Raw genomic sequence first — 14,931 nt, 5'->3', positions numbered from 1 at the left:
TCAATGCTGTCCTGCTTTTCAGTGTTTCTGCTTTTCTGTTGTATTGTATTCACTTTTAACAATTTTACTTCTTAAAAGAGCAAATTATTTCAATCTAAGGACTACTAAAATCATAGTATGTGACAAGAACAGTAATAGTTTTTACCTAAAGAAAAGCACAGAAACACACACACATTTCATTTCCTACTTTTACTTTCACTACTTTTCATTAAGAAAGAATAGTCTTTTCCATTCTATACTCAGATACACCAAGAGTATTTGGAGAGAAAGTCTCCAAGACTCACACTCTGGGGAGGGTAGTATAAGGATTTGGAGTTGATTGAGTAAATCAAATTATCCTGCCTCACCTAAAGTAAGTGATATAATGCTACTTCCTGGTACTTTAGCTAAGTGCTGACTATCCGGATTGAATCAAAAGCATTCCAACTAGTTGTGGAAAAGCCTCCATCAATTATAACTGTCTCTGATGAGTGCTTGGATGAACTGGATGTGAGATTGCACAGGAAGAGTGGCTGAGTTAGCTGAGGGAACTTGTTCCCACTCTGGAGGTTGTCTATAATAAATATCAAACTAATTTTGGTCCAAGGGAAATGCAGAGCTGAGAGAGATCATCTGGTGACAGAAAGAACAGAGAATCTAGTGCCAGCGAGGAGAGAGAATTTCTCCAAGAAGGGACTGCTTTATGAGGAGGGATGAGAAGGGGAGAGTATCTGGCCTTTGGCTCAGGCTTTATTTCTTTTCCCTTGCCCCTGCCCCCCAACTATGGCTGGAGAAGGTACAAATTACAAACTTTGAGACAGAGCATTTTTTTAATCTTCCCATTAGCTCCTAACTACGGCCCTGGTACAATTTTTTTGAAGTGTTGGCATCAGGAGCCAAGGACAAAGGGATAGAAGATTCATGACTTCACTAGGAGGACAGCAAAGAAGCTATATCTAAGGGAGATTCACACCATGGGAAGAAAAGGTCTTCTAGTGAACAGGAGGTCTGAGTTACACCTTTGACACATGAACTCTCTAAATTTGAGTCCACTTTCCCTTGGATTCTGTATGTACTTGTTGGAGAATATGTCATACTATAGAAATAAAGACAGACCTAAATCTTAGGAGAAACATTAATTTCTCCTGGGTAGGTTGAGTCAATATAATAAAAATGACAATACTATCTAAATTAATGTACTTATTCAATTCTGTGCCAAATTCTCCCAAGATATTTTATAGACCTAGAAAAATAATAATTAAATTCACATGGAAGAACAAAAGGTCAAAAATCTCAAGGATAAGAATGAAAAAAAAAGTAGGAAGAAAAAGGGCCTATTAGTATGAGCTCTGAAACTACATTGAATACAGTGATAATCAAATTTATTTTATTAGTACCCAAAATACAGAAGCACATAAATATTATAGCCTCATGCTTGATAAACCCAAAGAATATTGCTATTGAGTAAGGACTCACTATTGGACAAAAAATGGAGTGAAAACTAGAAAGCAGTCTGAGAGAAATTCAGTTTAGAATAACACCTCAAATCATATACCAAGATAAGCTCCAGATAGATATATGACTTAGCTATAAAAGGTCATATCACAAATAATTAGGTGAACCAAAGTCAGATTGCCTTTCAGTTCTATGCATTGAGGAACAGTTAGTTCATGACTAAAGTGATAGAGTTATAAAAGATAAAATAATCTTGATTATATAAAATTAAAAAGGTTTTATACAAGAAAATCGAATACAGTAAAAATTAGAAGAAAAACAGGTAACTGGGGAGGAAATCTTTGTAATAAGTTACTCTGGGTTAGCACCTCTACTGCACTTCTCAGTTTGTGGGGAAAGGAGGGACCTCGGGATCCGTCCGTCCGGCACCCTCACCCCCCCCCCATCCTTTCCTAGCATGATGCCCTGCCTTCCCCCTGGAAGGTGTGGAGGTGTGGAGGAGAGGAAGATCAGGATAAAGAACCCAGTGACCAAGAAGAGGACTGTGGCTCTGGAGAAGAGAGTCTAGGAGACGCAGGGATCCCCCGACCATACAGCCCTGAGCTTGGGTCCCTCTCAGCTTCAGCCTCATGACTCCATAGGGACCAAATTCAGCCACCGAGTGCCATGCTTCACTTTGGTCAGCAGTTTCTGGGGGATCAGACCTCAGTTCTCACCCAGAGTCTCAAAGAGGGGCAGCCAGCCAACTCCCTGGGAGCCAGCCTAGGAAAAAGGAGCAGTAACTGAAAGGGCAGGGAATTCTGGATCTGGTAACTTAATCTCCTTCAGAACCATCTGGCATCCATCCTTCTGTGCCTTGTTTGATGCCCAGCGCCATGACTCCCAATGCCTAGCTCCACCTGCAGTAGAGGGGAATAGAGAGAACTCCTAGGGTGATAAAGGTTTCCCAGCTCTCTGCTCCGAAGATTTCCTTTTCTCCGACCCTCTCTTGCCTTCCATTACTTGGATTCCCTTTGGCCTGTCCCAACCTCCCCAAGAGATCCTGAAGAGGTCTGGGCAGCTTCTTGCCTCACCCCCCATAATGTCAGTCTGGAAACAACCAACCCCAGCTCCCATCTTGACTTGGAGGTGTGGTCCTGAGATAAATGCTGCTACCTGCTTCCTTGTGTGTGTGTGTGTGTGTGTGTGTGTGTGTGTGTGTGTTCTCCAGCCCCAACCACTCCAAAGCCCAGCTAGCTAAAAGGTGGATTCTATTATCTCATCCTTATCTTACCCATTTCTGCAATACTCCTTGGGAGCTGAGGAAGGCTAACCCCCGCCCCAGTCTTATCTCTTGTTGCTATATTACAGTATTGGGAATGAATAAGAGGGCTCCCTCTCCCCTTTTGCTACATTTGGTGTATTGCTGTGGGACTGAATAAAGTAGTCAGGGTAATAATGTGTAAAAGAATAAGTTACTCTGATTAAGTTCCTATATCCAAAATATATAAGGAACTGATTCATATTTATGCCTGTTAATCCCCAATAGATCAATGGATATAAACAGGTCTCTTCCCTTCCTTCTTCTTCCTCCTTCCTTCTCCCCCTCCCTTTTATTCTCCTTCCCTACCTGCCACCTTTCTTGTAAAAAAAATGGTAGTACTTTTATTTGAAGAGTTTATAAAATATTTTTACTATTTTAGGAAGCATTTTAATTAAGTGAAGGGAACAAGGAGGGGTGGGGGACGAGCTAATTTATGTGCTCTGTTCTCAAAAATACAGCACACCCTTTAAATAGTTATATATTGAAATGATTTGTTTGAAGCTGAAGTTGTCAGAGGAGAGTTGTTTGCCTTTGCATCTCCCACACAAAAACTGAGGATAAGGTCTTCTGGGATCCACTTGGTAAAATTTCAGTGGGCAGGTGCATCTTGTCTGTTTACAACTTTGACAGGTGCTATCTTCCCCTTTTGTATCTATTGTAAGACTTTTGACAAGTCCAGCAAAACGACTTGAAGTCAGTCTTATTTGGTATCCTGAACTCACCACATATATGCACTCTTTACAGGAATAGGAGACCTGTTTCTACTCTAAGAACTGGAAGCAGAGCTACATCTTGTTCTGCCCAGAGCTCTGCAGTTGTGGGATGTTGCCTTTGACCTTTTTCTTCACAAGTTTCTCTATGATTCCTTCATCTTTATAGCCTTTGGGCCAGGGCTTCTCAGGCCTTCTTGTGGCCCATTGCCTGGTGGGCTTAGCTTGTATCTCAAGGCAACAGCACTAAACCCCTAGAAGGCTTATCCCAGAGATGGTCCCCATAGTGGCATGGACTTCACTGTTCTTTTGGGTGGCCAAGGTGCAGTCCCTTCCTTGTGTTCCTGATGCTGTTCAATCTGCTGTTGCTTCAGTTGCCTTACCTTGGTTTAGGACTCCTCTAAGAATGTGGCAAGACTACATGAGGTCACCGGATCCTAGGTCCTGAGGAGAAGGCAGTTTTCAAGGAAAGGATTGCTGAAAATGATTAATAATTAGAAAAATGTAAGCAAAAGCAACTTTGATGTTTCACTTCATACCTATCAGATTGGCAAAGATGACAAAAAGCAAAATTACAAATGTTGGAGGGGCTGTGGAGAAAACAGATATATTGGTACATTCTTGGTGGATCTGTGAATTGGTCTAGCCAATTTGGAAAGCAATTTGGTCTATTCCCAGAAAAGTTAGCAAACTCTACAAACTTTTTTTTTGACCCAGTTAGAACACTATTATACCTATATCCCAAAGGAATCAAAGAAAACCAAAAAGGAACTTAATGTGTAAACATATTTATGTCAGCTCTTTTTGTAGTAGCCTAAAATTGCAAACTAAAATTGCATGGCCTCCTATTGGGGAATGGCTAAACAAAATGTTTCTCTCAATATTATTATTGTGCTGTAAGAAATGATGAAAAGGAAAATTCAAGAGTAAATTGGGAAGACCTTTAAGAACTGATGCACAGTGAGGTGAGCTGAATTTATACAAGGACAACAACATTTTTAGAGAAAAAAACTTCTTGGACTTTAGAATTCAATCAATACAATGATAAACTAGTGGTCCAAAAGAATGGAGAGAAATATCACTTTCTTCTACAGAGCTGATGAACTTAAATTTCACAGACATACATAGCTAATTTTACATTTTTATATGGCTAATGTGAGAGTCTGTTTTTCTGATCAATGCAGCTAATGAGGATTTTATTAATTATTTTGATTTGTTCAAGTCAGGGTAGTCAGAGGAACAGATCAACAAAAAAGGAATTTTTTAAATTAAAAAATAAAAACTTATTTTAAAAAGATTGTGTTGTAGTCTTTTGTGAGATGTTTTGTACTAATTGTTCTTACTGAACCCCTTAGTAGATTCCCTTTTCTAAAAACTATATACCTCCTAACCCCATCAGGGCTACTCACAGAGATCTTAGGGGATATAGCAGCTGTGCTTTGGGGTCTTAGCTTGTTAGTGCATGTAGGAATTATGATAGTTGTGATTGTGCATATGGGAATTGTGATAGTATATACACAAAGGGGAACTTTTTTGTGGAAGGAGAGATTTGGGAGAAGAGAGACAAAAGCTAGTAATAGTGATACAAAAAAAAGAAAAGAGCATTGATGAAGTATTTAAAAATGCAGGAGAGAACAGAAGGAAGTTTGGGGGAGAAATAGACAAGTAGGATAGATTTGGACCTGACATGTCAAATGCCTTGGTTCCATAAAAAACAAGTTATATTAATAATGAATTGTAATTTCATGTACACTTTACTTTTCTCTTCTTTTTTGTACATGTATAACAGGATATGACAGCTGCCTTGCCTGCCTCTGGTCAACCAGGCATGGTTACCCAGCACTTGGGTATGATGAAGTCCCTGTGTAGTTCCAGCATGTCAAGTGGCAGCATCTGCTCTATTACATGTGGAAACATTCATGGTTGCTCGTGTTGGTAATTTCATAATAATAAAGGAATTTTCTTTAAAAACCCAAGAGTGTAAATGAATAGTGTATTTCAGCCATGGGGAAAGCCTATGAAAATTTATGGAGGTAGGAAATGGTATGTCATATACTGGGAGCAGCAAGCAGGCCAATTTGGCAGAAATGTCTGGTGAATGATAGAGAGTAATGTGTAATAAACCTGAGGAGGTAGGCTGGAACCAGCTTGTAAAATGCTTTAAAAGTTAAACTGAAGAATTTATATTTTATCCTAGAGGTAAGAGTAAACCACTAGAGTGTCTTGAACAGGGCAGTGACATAGTCAGACCTGTGCCCTAGGTACATTCATTTGGCAATTGTCTGGAAAGAATGGAAGGAAGAGACTGGACGGTGGGAGACCAATCAAGAGATTATTGTAATAATCTGAGTGGGAAGTGATAATAGCCTAAACTAGTATGGTTATGGTATGAGTGGAGAGAAATGGATAGATAAGAGACATGGAAATATAATCTGCAAGACTTAATAATTGATTGGATGTTAGTGGTAAAGGAGAGGAATGATTAGAGGGTGATTAGATTGTATAGTCCTACCTTTTGAAGGGCTTGGTCATCCCCTGAAGGACAGACCTCTGATTCTGAGGATGCATGACTTTTGATTGGGTGAGAGACCTTTGGAAGAAAGGAGCCGAGGAAGCAAGGAAGACTTTGAATGAAAAATGAGAAACCATCTCCCACTTCAGCTGCAGAGATGTAAGGAAAACCCAGCACCCCAGTATGTCACTTGATTTCCATTTTCTTCTCGCAGACTGTTAAGAGTAGACTTGCTGGGGGGCAGCTAGGTGGTGCAGTGGATAGAGCACCGGCCCTGAAGTCAGGAGGACCTGAGTTCAAATCCGGCCTCAGGTATTTAACACTTACTAGCTGGGGCAGCTAGGTGGCGCAGTGGATAAAGCACCAGCCATGGAGTCAGGAGTACCTGAGTTCAAATCCGGCCTCAGACACTTAACACTTACTAGCTGTGTGACCCTGGGCAAGTCACTTAACCCCAATTGCCTTACCGAAAAAAAAAAACCAAAAAAACAAAAAAAACACTTACTAGCTGTGTGACCCTGGGCAAGTCACTTAACCCCAATTGCCTAGCCAAAACAAAAACAAAAACAAACAAACAAACAAACAAACAGAGTAGACTTGCTGGATGAGATAGTTCTCTCCCAGATTGACCTGAAAAATCATCTTGTCTCTGGGGCACCAAACTATTTGGATATCCTATCCAAACTATTTGGATATCCTGATCTCACCACACATATGCACTTTTCCATCAAATACTACAGTCTTTACAGGAATAGGAGACCAGTTTCTGCTCTAAGAACTGGAAGCAGAGCTACATCTTGTTCTGCCTGGGGCTCAGCAGTTGTGGGATATTGTCTTTGACCTTTTCCTTCACAAGTTTCTCTATGATTCCTTCATCTTTATACCCTTTGGGCCAGGGCTTCTCAGACCTTCTTGTGGTCCATTGCCTGGTGGACTTAGCTTGTATCTCAAGGCAGCAGCACTAACATGGCTTTTGTCTTGAACCTCAAAAGAATTATTTATCTAGATGTCAAATATCTAATGTCTAATCTATGTGATTCTAAGCTAATACCCCCTTGAAGATAAGAGAGTGAGGGAAGGAATATTCAGCCACTGTCATCCTTCTATTATACAATGGCAGAAATCTAGTATATTTGGGGACATAGAATGGGGGCATTTCCATATCTGTCTATCTATTTATCCCTGTTAATAGTTACAAATCTCCATATTTGGAAGCATAATGGTGCTCTCAACAAAAACTTAGAAATAAGGAAGAGGAGAGGATATTGAATTAAAGATAATGATTTCTATTTTGGACAGCTTGAGTTTGAGGTGCCTATGAGACCTCTAGTTAGAAATATCCAATTGGAAATTAGTGATACAGAAGTAGGTTTCAGTAGAAAGACTGGGATTGGATATATAGATCAGGGAGTTGTCTGCATGGAGATTATGATCAAGCCTTTGGGAGCTAATGAGATCATTAACAGTATAGATGAAAAAGACCTGGGATAATAGATATATGATAGTGTGATAATCCAGGGTGATGATCCAGCAAAGAAGACTGAGGTGGGGGGAGAAAGAGAGAGAGAGAGACAGAGATAGACAGACACAGAGAGACAGAAACAGAGTCATCAGAACCATCATGCTAAAGAAGAGAAAGTCTAGAAGGAAGAGCTGGTCAACAATGTAAAATGTGACAAAGAAGTCAAGAAAGATAAGGACTGGGGGCAGCTGGGTGGCACAGTGGATAGAGCACCAGCCCTGGAGTCAGGAGTACCTGAGTTCAAATCCGGCCTCAGACATTTGACACTTACTAGCTGTGTGATCCTGGGCAAGTCACTTAACCCCAATTGCCTCAGAACAAAAAAAAAAGAAGAAGAAGAAGAAGAAAGATAAGGACTGCTGATCCAGAACCTCCAACAAATGTGGTCTCTTGAAGAACTTATGTGACTGAATATACCACTTTTCCTGTAATGAGGAGAAAAAAAGTCAACAGAGGACACTTCATTCTCTTAGCACCTACTCCAAGATTTCAGGGATCATAATGCTTTCCTGATGTATTCATGCCCCAGAAGTTAAAGATGACCAAATTTTGATCTTTTAGTCAGCCTACATAGTTTTGTTCTTAGATGCCTCTCAAAAATGTCCTTTCCAGTGCTAGGCACTGGGGAGGTCTGTGGATAGAGGTATGGAGGCAGTGATAGGATTCAGGACTCCTGGGTGGGTTTGACAGGAAATGAGTGGACATGAAAGCAAAGGAGGATGAACATGGTTCTTACACTTTCTAATTCACTTAGAATATTTGCTAAACTAGAAATTCAGTAGAAATTTGGATTAATTATAGATTTTGTAAAAATAGATCTTTTCTATTTCTTTTTTCACGTCAGCAAGCTTAAAAGCATATCAACTGGGATAAACGTACAAGCAGTTTTCCCCTCAATACCAATGTCTTTTCTAATTGTCAGCTGCTTGATCCAAAGCACATGGCTTTATTATGTCTACTATACTCACCCACCCACCCCATGTGGTTTACCTTTTCTACTTAAATTCAAATAAAATGGAGAATGCTAGCTTTCTGTTTGAGAGTACACTGGTTATTCCTTTCAACATTTATTGAGTATCTACTTGCTGCAAAGTTCTAACTATGATCTTAAAAATGCTCCCAAACATTTAGATCTTTATTCTACTCCCAGGTATCATTAAAATATGAAAATGGTTGTATGGTGAAAGATTTTTGTCTCCTTCCATTTGGTGTGGGAAAAATAAGATTTTAAAGAATAAGTCATCTATACTGACAGGGCTTTCAGAACTGTGAAAGAAATAAAATATCATGAAACAAAATAATTCACACTTTGTTCCTAGAAGAAAATGGTTGTTTTTTTTTAATCCTTTGAGGTAGTTTTTGGCATGATGGCAAGAATAATTGAGAAAAATAGCTCTGTATATCACAAAAGCAGAAATGCATCTTTTCTTTTATATAAATAATCATCCCTTACTGACAGTTCATACAGAAGAGGTATTTATAAACATGGGTATAATATGAAAAGGTTCTTATCTCTCTCCATACATGAGTCACTTAAAATACCACATGTAATATAAACTATAAATGTAGTACATATAAGAATCCAGAACATATTTTCATATATACTTTACCTCAATGGGGGGAAGGTGTGTTCATTGATTACTCTTTTGCGGCTGATTTAATAACTTCACAAGGGCATTTATGTCACAAAACTTGGATACAGAAAAAATGTGCTAAAATATGATTTATTGCTTACTACAGTTGGATCATATATTAATGCTTACATGCATATTCTTGTCAAAAGGGCAACATGAGGAAAAAATATATTAGAAGTTTTAAATACCACTCATGTTGTTCTCAATACATTGTTTTCCAACACCAGGAGAAGAAAGTCATTTGGTGGCCTTTTAAAAATTCCATGAACTCAAAATTTACCATGTAAAAGTAATACAAGAAAGTAGTCAACCAGAAAAAAAAAAGGGAGTAGCAACAGTTAAGTTTTGATTTTTCAGTAACCAAGAAAACACACAGGAAGAACACAGGCTGGCCACCAATAATTCTTTTCTTTTTTTTTTGGTCTGCAATAGGTTCTGATTTAAATAAAGGTGTTCTATCCTTTCAGCTAGTATTGCACAAAGCTCCAGAGAACCAGCATTTGTACATCTTTGTGTTTTCCACCTTAAATTCCTAGTGCTGAATAGAGACCATCTGCTTGAGGTATGAAGCTTTGGGACCTTTACTTCATCAGCAGTCCCTTGACCTCAGTTCCTAAAAGATTAGCTATTCCAAGGGATCAGTTAGAAGCTGCCAACCTGGTAATTGTTCAAATACCACCCCAGTTCCCCAGTTTATTTTCTTTGCCTTCTCACAAAACCCAAGGCTTCCCCTCACTGAGGGGGGCAGCTAGGTGGCACAGTGGATAAAGCACTGGCCCTGCATTCAGGAAGGACCTGAGTTCAAATTCAGCCTCGGACACTTGATACTTACTAGCTGTGTGATCCTGGGCAAGTCACTTAACCTTCATTGCCCCACCCTAACCCCCCAAAAAAAGCTATGGAGAGAGGCCAGGTAGAATGAGGACTGAAAAAATGTCATTGGATTTAGCAGTTAAGAGATCTTGGGTAACGCTGTAGAAAAGTAGTTTCAATTGAGTGGTCTGACAGATAACTATTTTCTTTTGGCACATAGCATATTTTTTATTGTTGTTGAATCATTTCAGTAGTGACATTCTCTGTGGTTCCATTGCACTGGGAATACAAAGAAAGGCAAAATCAGTTCTGATAGAATTATTTCCAGCATCTTTACCTTTTTGCTACTTTATCTACTTTGAAGAAGTCTTTTATAGATTCTCGGTATCCTTCCACTTTTGCCTAGTCTCTTAACTGCTAAATCCAATGACATTTTTTCAGTCCTCATTCTACCTGGCCTCTCTCCATAGCTTTTTTTGGGGGGTTAGGGTGGGGCAATGAAGGTTAAGTGACTTGCCCAGGATCACACAGCTAGTAAGTATCAAGTGTCTGAGGTTGAATTTGAACTCAGGTCCTTCCTAAATGCAGGGCCAGTGCTTTATCCACTGTGCCACCTAGCTGCCCCCCTCTCTATAGCTTTTTTTTTTTTAATTTAGTGAGGCAATTGGGGTTAAGTGATTTGCCCAGGGTCACACAGCTAGTAAGTGTTAAGTGTCTGAGGCCGGATTTGAACTCAGGTACTCCTGACTCCAGAGCCGGTGCTCTATCCACTGCACCACCTAGTTGCCCTGCTTTGATGACATCTGTAGAACTCATTTTAATTTGGATCACCCTCAAGTCCTGTCAATCAATGGAACTGAATGATCCTAAGCAATTAGCTTTGATCAATGTATAGTGACCTAGCTCTATCAAAAGAGGACAAAAGCTGAGACCACGTGTTTGTTGCCATCTTCTTGGTATTCTTGGCTTCCTGGACCTGCTGTTCTTGGTGCACGCTCTTAGGACAGGGTAGGTTTGTAGGCCATATTGTCAACTTGGCACTGGGACTTTTCTGCTTGTATTAACTGTCATGTGGTCAATTCTTTACTAATATTTAATATATAATATTAATAATAAATAATTACTGCCAAAACAGGTACAATAGCCATTATGATATAGTCATGAATATATAAGTAGTAGAATACTTTAGAAAACCCAGCCTAGCCCCCAATTATTTAAAAAAACACAGTATGAATATAGGAAAGTGTATGAATATTTAAATGTTTGATATAAATCTTTATTTATTATGAAATAAAAATTAATATAGTTAGACCATGTTTCCTTACATGAAAATATGACAGTGAACATAATTGAGATTCTACACATGCAACAAATCAAAGTCTTCAGTTAAGCCAACACCAGATGGAGGAGGCTAAAAGGGCTAATAGATAACCTATCAACTGTAGCTAAAAGGGATTAACAGATAAACTGAGGCTTAAGTCCTTTAGTCCCTAAAAGGGTTAGCAAAAAAACTAAGGTTTGTATTCTTATCAACAGTACAGTAACCAAGAGTCCCTAGCAACCCTCACCATCAATAGAGACAGTAACTAGGGACCATTAACCATTAATAGGCATTAATATTCCTAGATGACAGGACACCTAGGAACCAGATCTTAAATAAAGAGATATCATAAACACAGAGACCCTCTGGGTCTGACAAGTTTAAGCACGTCTTTAGGAAAATGCACAGAAAAGACCAAATGTGTCCTTAGGTTCACTTTATCAAGTGTAAACCCCAAAAACACACCTCCAAGGAAAAAGGTACCTGCTTCAAGGGTTGTCTTAGGACCCCAGGAAGTCCATATTAGGATAAGACCTCCCATATACCTCATTAAAGTGGAGATTAGGATAATGAGGAGATAACCTACTTTTTCTCACTATAAATATAACCATTTTCATCTCCCTATTCCAGACTTATCTCCTTAGTTCTCTCCCTGTGGTCATCACAGTATTTTAATAACACTTGGGAAACTGAGTTACTGAATCTTGTAATTCTTTGGGATGTCTCACAATCAATTTGATCAATTAAATCCATCTGGACATCACACCCACAGCCCATGTGAGTAGCCAGGCATCTGCATATCACTTCAAATTAATTTAATTCTACAAACATTTATCAGTTGCGTAGTATGTTCTAGATGGTGGGCTCAGGTCTTTGGATACAAAGAAAAAAATGAAATAATCCCTGTTTTTAAGGACTTTTTATTCAATTAGGAGTCATAGGGGTGAGGGTCACTTCATGTAAATATGTAGAGACAAAGTATGTATAAAGTCATTTCAAGAGGGAGCTGTTCATAGCTCCCTTCAAAGCCCTGATAACTTAGGGTGATCAGGAAAGATTCTTATAGGAGGTGACACCTGAGTTTTGCTTTGAAGAAATCTAAAAGTTCTAAATGACTGAAGTAAGGAAGAGAATGTATTCCAGACATGGAGGACCAACTGTACAATGACACAAAGGCAGGAAGTGAAATGTCATGCATAGGGCACAGTGAGAAGACTATCATGGAGAGTGTGTGAAATAAGACAAAAGTATATGAGGGTCATATTATGAAAGGCTTTAAATGCCAAACTGATGATTTTCCATTTTAGTCTAGAGGCATTGGGGAACCACTAAAATTTTTTGAGTAGGAAGATCAGTTTGGTAGCCATGCAGAGGCTTGATTGGAGACTGAGAAAACCTGGAAGCAGAACAATTAGGGAGCTATTGTCACAGACTAGGTGAAGGGGGATAACAACAGGAACTGTTAAAGGGTAAGAGGAAAGAAAGTGGCAAAAATGATGCTGCAGAGATGGAATTGTCAAGACACTTGGCAAATGACTGGATAAGAAAGGAAAGGGGAGTCAAGCAGGACTTCCAAGTTATAGATATGGGTGAGTACCTTCAACAGAAATGGAGAAGTTTGGAAAGGGGAAGTCTTTGGGGAGAAACATAGTGAATTCTGTTCTAGATATGTTGAATTTGAAACACCTATGTCATATTCAAGGGAAAATGTCCAGCAGGCCATTGGAAATGTGGGCCTGGAGTTAAAGGGAGAAACTAAAACTGGATATGTTGATTTGAGGATCATCTGTACAGAGATGATTATTGAGCCCTTTGAAGCTGATGAAGACAACAAATAAAAGAGTATGGTGAGAGGAGAGAAGATGACCCAGAAAGGAGCCTTGGGAGATGCCTGCATTTAATGGATGGGAAAAGGACAATAATTTAAGAAAGGAATATGGGGAAGAAAACCAAGGGAGAGCAGCAGCAGAGAAGCTAAGGGAGAAGAGACTGTCCAGAAGGAGGGGGGAGGGGTCATTAACTGTGTCAAAAGCTATAGAGAGGGGCAGCTAAGGTGGCGCAGTGGATAGAGCACCGGCCCTGCAGTCAGGAGTACCTAAGTTCAAATCCGGCCTGAGACACTTAACACTTACTAGCTGTGTGACCCTGGGCAAGTCACTTAACCCCAATTGCCTCACTAAATATATATATATATATATATATATATATATATATATATATATATATATATATATATATATGGAACAGATGTCATCATAGCCTAATAGGAGAGACCTGAGGGGCAAAGGCAAAGTCTGTTCATTGAACTAGACAAAAGAGTCTATCTCCATTCCTATTGTACACCTGTGGCTGGCCCTGAATGAGATTAGAACTTTTAAGAACTGAGCTTTCTGAAGTGGGGTGGGGAAGGGGAGAGAGAAAGAGCTAAAACTGATTTGGGTTCCTTCCCCAAATTCATTATTAATCATTATTTCCTCACAATACCAAAAAGGTAACTCTGAAAAATAAGATGGGCAAGAAAAATTACAATTAATTGTTTTGTTCCTAAGCATTAAAAAGGAAATCTCTGGTAACTCACAAAGGAAAATGAATTATGTCTGTGACCTCAACATTTCTGTCAAATGCTGCATGTAGGTAGAGATTTGTTATATTATTCTTCTGCCTTTATCTACAGTTTCTCATTCCATTCTCGTCAAGGTGACTTCATTTGTTTCCTTTATAAAGGGCAGTTCACTTAAAAGCACTCCTTAGAATACACTGTAATTTTAAAGGAGGCACCTTTTAAATGAGCCATTTGCCAATAGGAAGCTTGGTTAGGCCTTAAACTATACTAAAAACACAGGGCTTATGAAAGTCTCATAAAAGTTTCATTAAGGTCCATGATTCCTAAAATTGGCTTCCTAACCTATGATTAGCTGCAATGGGCTATATAGACAGTACTGCAAGTGTCTGAGAGCATATATGAGTCACCAAGGGATATGTGTGTGTGTGTGTGTGTGTGAGTATGTGTATGTGTACTTGTGCATGTGTGGGCATGTGTGGGGGAAGAAAGAAGTGGGAAAACAGAGGAATTAGGTCATAAAAGTAGATAGTAACCAATTTTAAAATTTTAATTAGCACCTATGAGGTCCTTTTAAGTTCTCAGGCTCTATTCTTTTTTTTTTAAGTGAGGCAATTGGGGTTAAGTGACTTGCCCAGGGTCACACAGCTAGTAAGTGTTAAGTGTCTGAGGCCGGATTTGAACTCAGGTACTCCTGAATCCAGGGCCGGTGCTTTATCCACTGCTCCACCTAGCCGCCCCTCAGGCTCTATTCTTAGGGAAAAATAGAAAGGTGAACAGAGATGAGACCAAGCCTTAACTTAAACCCCTATAGAAATATGGATTATCATCATGAAAATCATCTACCCAGAAAAAAAATCATTCTGAACATTTTAATTCAAAAATTTGAATTAGACAATCTCATAAATAGACCTCAGTCATCTAGAGTATAATGTCTTCAGCACTATGATTATAGAAAGGATTATAATTAGAAAGAATCTTCCATAGCCAAAGAAAAATTATTATAATATATTATATAAATTTGTAATATATAATATTGTACTATTTGGGGGGGGGGTGAGGCAATTGGGGTTAAGTGACTTGCCCAGGGTCACACAGCTAGTAAGTGTTAAGTGTCTGAGG

The 14,931-nt window shown here is 39.1% G+C and overlaps 1 pseudogene; it reads left to right on the top strand.

Moving 5' to 3' along the window:
* The first annotated feature begins 1,891 nt into the window (after positions 1–1,891).
* LOC122747531 lies at positions 1,892–13,087 on the top strand (annotated as a pseudogene).
* Positions 13,088–14,931: the final 1,844 nt, after the last annotated feature.

The sequence above is a fragment of the Dromiciops gliroides genome, chromosome 3, assembly GCF_019393635.1.
Source record: "Dromiciops gliroides isolate mDroGli1 chromosome 3, mDroGli1.pri, whole genome shotgun sequence".
NCBI classification, from domain to species: domain Eukaryota; kingdom Metazoa; phylum Chordata; class Mammalia; order Microbiotheria; family Microbiotheriidae; genus Dromiciops; species Dromiciops gliroides.
The sequence above is the reverse complement of the archived record's forward strand: the minus strand, read 5'-3'. Positions and strand labels throughout refer to the sequence as shown.